Genomic DNA, 9,017 nt, shown 5'->3' with positions numbered 1-9,017 from the left:
GGGGGAGGGAAGAAAGGGAGAAAGGGAGGGAGGGAGGGAGGGAGGGTGGGAAGAGAGATGCAGGGAAGTAAAGAAAAGAAAAGAAAGCAAGCAGGAAGGAAGGGAGTGAGGAAAGAAGCAGGGAAGGAAAGGGAGAAAAGAACAGCAAGAAGAATGTAAGAAAAGAAGTAAAAAAGAAAGGAAGGAGAGAGAGAAAAGAGAGAGAAAGATAAAAAGGAAGGAAGGAAGGAAGGAAGGAAGGAAGGAAGGAAGGAAGGAAGGAAGGAAGGAAGGAAGGAAGGAAGGAAGGAAAACTCGAAGGGCAATGGGCAAAGGCAAATTTTTCAATGAGTTCCTACACATTTGTTAGGAAACTAGAATGTAAATTCTACCTTTACATGATTCACAAAAACATACAAAAATTGAAGCAAAAAATACAGTTAAAAGAATGATTAAATTAAAATTGGAATGATTATCACAAAGGTCTCATTAAGACTTTAAAAAGCAGGGAATTAGGATGCAGTACTAATACAAGTACAGTACTACTCCAGCCCTGGGCTTGATTCCTAGCACCACTGAAACACAGAGAAAAAGCAACATTTATTACAGAAAAAATAAACCAGATGAAAGTTATTAAAATATACAAATACATCTGTAGCATATTACAAATATAAGTAACTACTCTAACATAGCCAAGACAGGGAATCAGCCCAGATACTCCTGAGTGTACAAATGGATCAAGAAAGTGATATGTATATATATAAATATATATGCATATACATATACATACGTATATATATGTATATCTCAAAAATTTACACTTAAACAGGACTCTAAACATTCACACAGTGAGACCAAAGGAACATATTCTTAGGAGAGGATTACAAAGGCTCAATAGCTATGTGTATATGATCATATAAAATAATGCTTATGTAAATGAACTTCAATAAATGGAAATAGGGATACAGGTGGACCCATTGCAACAATGAGATATACAAGTTGTTATGTCGAAAACGAACTTTACACCTTTGGTGTGTGTGTGGGGGGGAAGCCGGGAGGATTGGGGGGGGAGGGGGGTGAATGGGAAGGGATGGGAAGGGGAAACAAAGGAGGAGGCTACAATGCTTGATAAGAAATGTACTCACTATCTTGCCCATGTAATTGTAACTCCTCTGTACAGTATTTTCACAATAAAAAAAAAGAAAATGAAGTGTAAGTAAAAAAAAAAGAAAGAAAGAAAAAGGAAATGGAAACAAGAGGTTTTGCTTACTTTGCTGTTTGTTTTTGTTTTTTTGTTTTCTCCTTTACTGCTGTTTTTTGTTTCTTTTTTTTCTATGTTGGAAATGAACTTTACAACTTGGGGAGGGGAGGAATGGGGAAGGGAGGGGAGGGAAAGGATGGTAGGAGAAAAACAAAGGAAGGGGTAATAATGCTCGACAAAAAATGTACTCATTACTTACTCATGTAACTGTAACCCTCTGTACAGCATCTTTACAATAAAATAATTTTTTTTAAAAAAAGAAGTTTATGTTTGGAAGAAGGAAATAGAGAACACAGAAATGGTGGGACAAAGGATGAACAAATGCAGCCATGATACTCAGTAGACCCAATGTTGAAAAGGAACTATGAAACTTGTGGGGAGAGGGCTCAGGCAAAAGTAGGAGAAAATGAGGGAAGAAGCAATACACTTCAAACAGAAATGTACTCATTACCTGACTTATGTAACTGTGACTCCCTGTATATCACCTTTACTATAAAAGTAAATAAATAAATATTTTTTAAAAAATAGAATAATACATATGATAATTAACCCCAGGACATGACCATTTTACTAAACAGTAAAGTAAATTATCACCCAAATGGCTAAAATTAAAAGAGACTGATTGTTCTAAGCTTTGAATTATAAACAATGGAAAAACTCAGACACTGAGAGGTCTGTAATTAGTATAACCACCACTTTCAAAAACAATCTGGAATAATTTAGTAAAATTGAAGGTTTGTGTGCAAGAGGACACAGAAGTTTGATATCTATGAAGTCAATAGAACAAGAATGCTGATTACATCACTCCTAGCGACTCATATCTACAAAAGAGCCCAAGTATCTTCCAATATTCCATTATTCCCATCAATGAATACTGTACCATTTTTATACAATGGCATATCACAAAATGAAAATTAATGAAACACTCCAAGTGGTAAATACTGCAGATATGCATTTAGAAAAGGAATGCACATATAAAGGATTCCATATGACATGACTAATCAATATAAAATTTTTTAAATCATGCTACATAGCATTCTGTATTTAGAAACATGGGATAATATGACAGAACTATTATGAAGCAAGGAAGTTGTTTCCATTAGAGTCAAGTTCAGAAAGTTGGTAAAGTTGGGGAGGAATTTCTAGCAGGCAAATCATGTTCTGCTTCTTTAGATGTGCAATGGATATATGGGTATCTTTGCTTATAAAAATCATTGCTCTTACTGGGGGCCAGTCGCTCATGACAGTAACCTTGCTACTCAGAAGGTTGAGATCAGAGGATTGCAATTAGAAGTGAGCCTAGGCAAGTTCTTATCTCCAATAAACTACCAAAAAAGGCAGAAATGGAGTTATGGCTTAAGTGGTAGAATGGTAGCTTTGACCAAGAGAAGTTCAAAGACAGTGCCCAGGCCTTGAGTTCAAGCACAAGGAACAACAACAACAACAACAACACACACACACACACACACACACACACACACACACACACAATATTGTTCTGAGTCCTTAATACATAAAAATTCACAACAACAGTGAAAAATGTAAATAATGGGCTGGAGATGTGGCTCAAGTGGAAAAGCCACCTGCCTGGCAAGTAAAAAAAGATCTGAACTGAAACCCCAATACTGAAAAAAAGTTTAAATTACAAGCATAGTAATTAAACTTGATTTTTTAAAAATGCACAAAAATGGAGGGACAAAGGGTGAGCAAATGCAGCAGTGGTACTCACTGTATACTATTTTGAAAATGAACTATGTAACTTGGGAGTGGGGATGGGATTGGGAGAGAGCTAAGAATGGGTGACATTATCTAAGAAGAAATGTAGTCTTAACCTGACTTACATAACTATGACCCCTCTGGACAGTGCCTTTAGAATAAATTTAAAAATAAAATGAAAACTGTTAACAAGAACATAAGTTAAAATTTTATGACTGCAACTTAATATTTGTTGTGAACTTTCTGTGTGTCACTATTTTAAGTGCTTTATCTCAACCTTCACAATATTCAAAAAACTTGGAACTATTGCTATCTCATTTTTCCTTTTTGTCAGTCGTGGGGTTTGAACTCTTGGCCTGGGCTCTGTCCTTCAGCTCTTCAGCTCAAGGCTCATGTTCTACCACTTGAGCCACAGTGCCACCTTCCTTCTACCTCATTTTTAAGGTGAAGAGCTTGTGGCACAGAGAGCTGAAATAACCTACACAAAGTTGCACCTCCAACAAAGCTTTAAGTATGGCATCTAAAAAATGCAGCAGAATAGTCTGTAGCCCTTGCCCCTAGCAGCAGCTCAGGCAGGTTTTCCAGAACAGGAAGAGAGATCGTCCCTTTGAAGGATGTTATTTTCTTCCCTTGTCAAAATTATTGTTCAGTATGATAGGTAAACTAAGTCTGAAATATTGGTCTTTCATGAACCCACGATATTAAATCTTTTATTCAGCATTCTGTTCTTGTTTCCTTTTAGGCCGTGCTAAGGAGAAAAGACAAATCACATTAAGATGACATATTTACTATTCTAATTTATAATTGAGTAATACCATAAATTACACTGTTCCTGCGACCCAGCACACAAGTGAATGTAAACCAGAGATTAATCACAAACCATAAGGGATATCTCTCCTTACAGGTCAGATTTTTCTTCCCACCCAAAGACCTACTTAAAGAACAGGTAAACTGAAAATATCTGACTATAGGCAACATTGGTTTCCAGTTCAATTTGGAAACATCAAGTATTTCTTAGAGGAATGGCAGTGCAATGGCCAACTGCAGACTCATAAGTTAACTCTGTACACTCAAATGCTGGTTCTTTTGTTGTTCGTAGAGGAGACCTGGGACAATTTGCTTTCTTAATGTCTATTTCAGTCTCCTCTGATGCAGAACGGATAATGAAGCTCATTAACATATTTTATTCCCTCTTTTGTTTAATTGTGAAAAAAAACCTGTTACCTGGTAAACCATGAGTACTTTCTGAATCTCCTTTCAACTCTCAACTCCCAAACCATCCCTCCTTCTCTATTCCCACTGTTAAGATCTCAGGTCTGGTCATCAGCCCTTAATAAATCTTATGTTGCTGTAGTTACCTAAAATTATCTTTTCTTCTAACTGCAATTCTCTCTGAAGATATCAACAGGAACATTTTTAAGAAAATGTTTTGTTCACAGGATTAATTCTCACAAGATATATTCACATGTTATTCTCCTCTCTCTCTCTCTCTCTCTCTCTCTCTCTCTCTCTCTCTCTCTGTCTCATTGCCTACAATGAAGTTAAAGTTTCTTGGATGTTTATCAGTATATTTTTACAATATGGCTCCATTCTAATTTCCCACTATTGTTTTGAGTATTACTGGAGAAACCTTCTGTTTGAAAATTAATTGATTTGCCATTCATTAATGTGTACTAAAGTTCATTTCTAAACTGCTAACTCATTTCTTTGACTATTCTCTTAGTGTTTTCCACCTGTGAATAAAATGTTTATTTTATACTTAGTTCTCAAATTATTTCAAATGGACTTTTAAATTTCATTAGTTTACTCCATTCTCAAAATATGTTACCATAACCTCTGATTCATGACTCTACAAGCCTATAGAACTTCTTCAAATTGAGAACAGAACTTCCTTGAAAGTACTTTCTCTCTCTTCCCTCCACTTGCTCTCACATATATTAGCACAATGCCTTTCACTTTTAGGAGTATGTGATAATTATGAACAGAATTAAGTTAAATTTAACTATTAAACAAATGTACTAGCTTTATCCACCAGACACTGAACTTATTAAATAAGAGTGAAAGATTCCTTAGGTCTTTCCCTTCAAAATCCAAAATTGGTATGTGAGCATAAAAAGAATAAAGAAAGAAATGACTCATTCATTTAAAAAATACTATTGAAGTGAAGTATCAAGTAGCTGGAGCCAGAGGACAGCCAAAGTGGAAGAAGAGTCAGAAAGAGCATCAAGGAGGCATCAAGAGCACCTTCAGCACAACCTAGGTGAATTCATAATCCAATTCAAGCAGAACTCCTCCACTCAGACTTCTCTGTACTGCATGAAGTGAATGAGGGAATGAAAGCAAAAGATAGTTATTAAAATTCTGAAAAATAAAATGGAAACATAAGACTAAAGGAAAGCTAGAAAGATTTATAGATAATGAGATAACATTGGCAACTGCAAGATTGAAAGGATGACACGGAAAAAAAGACTAGTTTATGTTCCCATCAGGGATTCGTAGTAGGCATGAACAACAGGGTAGGCAGGACTATAGACTCTCTGGGGGCCTCAGTTACCAGATGTTTCCTGGCGTGGGGACAAAGGTAGGGCATCCTATGAGAACCACTTTAGTACTCATGCACAGTGGACAATAAGGAGACCAATAAGGAACCAAAGTCAACATCAGAGCCTTTATTAAACCAATCATGTCCCAGGGTAGGTAGAGAATTAGTAAAGCATGAAGGCCACCCATTTGAGGGACTTCATTGCACTCCTGGGCCTGTACTGCTTACTATACTTCACTAATCCTTCTCTTTACTCCGTGGAGAAACAGACTTGAACCCCTACACAGCAAAAGACTATAGTCTCAGCCCTGAAGGAAGAACATTGTTATGCTAAGTTTTCTGTGTCCAAATAGCATTTTTTGTCAGTCATGGGGCCTGAACTCTGGGCCTGGGCACTACCCCTCAGCTCTTCAGCTCAAGGCTAGTGCTCTACCATTTGAGCCACAGCACCACCTCTGGCTTTTTCTGCTTATGTGGTGTTGAAGAATCGAATCCTCATGCATGCAAGGCAAGCACTCTACCACTGTGCTACCCTCCCAACACCCCCAAATAGCATATTTTTCAAAACAATAAATTTTAGATTGCTGAATGGCCCCATTGACAATATTACAAAATTCTTAACTCTTATTTGAAGTCAAATCATTAAAGACATACTGCTAAAGACTTAAGTATGGTATGAGGTTTGGGAATAGGGTGATCATGAAAATGGAAAGGCTAGAGCAGCCACAGAATCTCAGACCTTCACGCTTACATTTACCACATACACGCGCACATACACAGACAAATTAGAATTAAATAGCCACCAGCTTCATTCCTATGAATTATATGAAAAGTAAAGAAAACCCCTGCTTTATGGCTCAAGCCATCTGAGATGTTGAAAGGAAAGTGCAGATAAGAGTCACACATCCTCAATTTCTATAAATGCCTTATAAGAACATTGGATGATTGGGCCATTAAATTATTTGGTCATCACCATTTGTTTTGCTTTTGTAATTTTCCTTCAATAAGCACTTTGTAGTTGCCTCCTCTTCTCTCCAAAAGGCTCACAAACACATATTTTCAGCCTAGGTTTGCACACAACAAATAAGATATATATGCATTCTGATTTTATCGTCTGTATATATCCATACTGATTGATTAAATGGTTCGCACTTCCCCAAAATCTCAAAGAAGAAAAGGTATTTTCTGAAAACATTTGGATGTACTTACCAAGCAGGCTGAAGTTCAGGTGTTTTTGAGCATGTCAATCAGTAATACTTATAGGGTACTTTTATTATGTACTTTGTGTGGCATGATTATGAAATTGTGATGTTTGGTTAACAAACATATTTGAAGTTTCCAAATAAATCAATTTCAAATGAAGAACTAGTCACATTTATTGGGCATTAATGTCAACATTAAACATCTATTAACTCTCCACAAATGAGACAGTTCTTAACCTTATATTCACTTTATGGAGACATTAAATGATTTGCTCAAAGTCGCATTGCTAGTGAGTGATAAAGCAGGACTTAATACCAGATGTTCCAAATACAGAGCCTAAATTCCTAAATTGCTGTATATGACACCTTATTATTGAAAAAGTTATTCTGGGAGACAATATACAAACTAGCCAGGACAATCCCTCCGCCAGAAGATATAGAATATGTGAAATACTTCTCTTTAAGAGTTCAGTACAGTAGTGTGTATGCTTATGTTTATAATCCCAGCTACACAGGAGACAGTGAATGGAGGGTGTTTTTTCCACACTAGCCTTGGCTAAAAGCTTGTGAGATCGCTAAACCAATGGCTTTGTGAAATGGTGCATGCCTGTCATGCTGGCTACCCTGGAAACATCTAGACCTGCCCCAGCAAAACGTGAGCCCCTCTTCCAAAACTAATACAAACAAGAAGAGTAGAAGGCATTACTCAAGTGTTAGAGTACCTTCCTAACAAGGGTAAGGCCTTGAGTTCAAAACCTCAGTACTACACACACATACACATACACACACACACACACACACACACACACACACACACACACACACACTAATAAGTTCAGCATATTGTGATTATTTTCTTTGGATTTTGGTTCTACTTAAGAATTATCTTGTAAAAAGTCTCACTCAAAGCCAAGATTTACTCCTTCAGGGAGACATTAGAAAGCTATTAGTTTTTTTGAGGTTTTGTTCTTCTCATTTAAAACTTGAATTAACAATAAAGGTATTAAAATATTTCAGGTACAATTATAGGCAATACTTATATAGATTGCCTAAAGAATAAAACTTAATACACTAATTCAATACTCCATTTTAAAAATCCCATTTTAAACAGGATAATATCTTTTACTTAACTGATGATGAAAGGGGTAAAAGTCACTTAAATTAAGTGAGAAGTGTTTTATGAGGGTAACATAGAGCAAAAGTAAAATAGGTAATTAGAAATATTGAAACTATACTACTTAATTCAAACTTTCAGGTTGCTTATCAATAATGCTCTTTTGTATTGATTTCCCCTCTATATTCATAAATATCAAAAACTGTAAGTAAGAATACAGTCTTTTATGACTGAATGGCAGCTACATGCAGTATGACTTCAATTGAATGTGAAAATTAAATTATACATGACTTACTGTATGTGGTGCTTGGTAATGTCAAAATGATTTGGAAACAGTCATTCTTGAGAAACTCCTACAAAAATGCATCTGTGTAGAAAGAGAAAAGGCCACAGTCACAAGAACTAATCCAGAACCAGACACACTTAAGAGACTATGCATGTAAACACACTTCAACAAATGCAAATTGTGTATCTAGCAAAGTCCAGTACACTAATAAATTGAAGTAGTACAAAATGCATGAAAATATTCTAAATGCCAGGCCAGAGAACATTCATATGTAAGAAATAGGAAAAGTATACACACTGAGTCCAGAATTATTTGAAAATACACAGAACACTAAGAATATTATAACAATGCAACAGGAACCTAAAGATAGGAGATTAATATAAGTAAACTCAGTTGGAGGTTTGAAGTAATTATCCAAATAATACAGGTTTTAAAATGTACTTTTGCCTGATATATGAACATCACTTGGTTAGAAGAGAATTTTTGCTTGATTTATCGAGAGAATTGCATCAATTCACTTTGTAATTGCATTTCAGTTCTAATTGAAAACCATGCACTGAGAAAAATGCAGGCATGCTGCTTGCACAGCTCACAAAAAATACACAAACAGATCTATTCTCTGTTTTCCACCAGGCAGGTGAGATTACAGAAAGTGATTTAATCAGGCTTTATTATTTAAATTGCTTATTTCTGAAGATGAATATTAGAAGAGCACATTAACTTTGAAGTTCAAAATATTTCAACCTAAAGGGATTTATGCTACCAAGAATTCTGTTACATGAAAGAACTACCCAAAATATCAAAATGAGTTCCAAGTATATTTTAGATATGAGACCCTTGTCCGTTGTATGGCTAGTGAAGATCTTCTTCCAATCTGTGGGCATTCTATTGATCTTGCTAGTTATGTCCTTTGCCAT

At 35.9% G+C, this 9,017-nt stretch overlaps 1 protein-coding gene across 1 annotated transcript in view; it reads right to left on the bottom strand.

Moving 5' to 3' along the window:
• Positions 1-8,184, bottom strand: part of Galnt13 (polypeptide N-acetylgalactosaminyltransferase 13) — a 490,025-nt gene extending 481,841 nt beyond the window's left edge. The window contains exon 1 of the mRNA XM_013028124.1: positions 8,110-8,184. The gene's annotated coding sequence lies outside the window, so the exon portion shown is untranslated. The remainder of the gene's footprint in view (positions 1-8,109) is intronic.
• Between the last annotated feature and the right edge of the window lie 833 nt (positions 8,185-9,017).

Source organism: Dipodomys ordii, unplaced genomic scaffold (assembly GCF_000151885.1).
Source record: "Dipodomys ordii isolate 6190 unplaced genomic scaffold, Dord_2.0 Scaffold5, whole genome shotgun sequence".
NCBI classification, from domain to species: Eukaryota; Metazoa; Chordata; class Mammalia; order Rodentia; family Heteromyidae; genus Dipodomys; species Dipodomys ordii.
The sequence above is the reverse complement of the archived record's forward strand: the minus strand, read 5'-3'. Positions and strand labels throughout refer to the sequence as shown.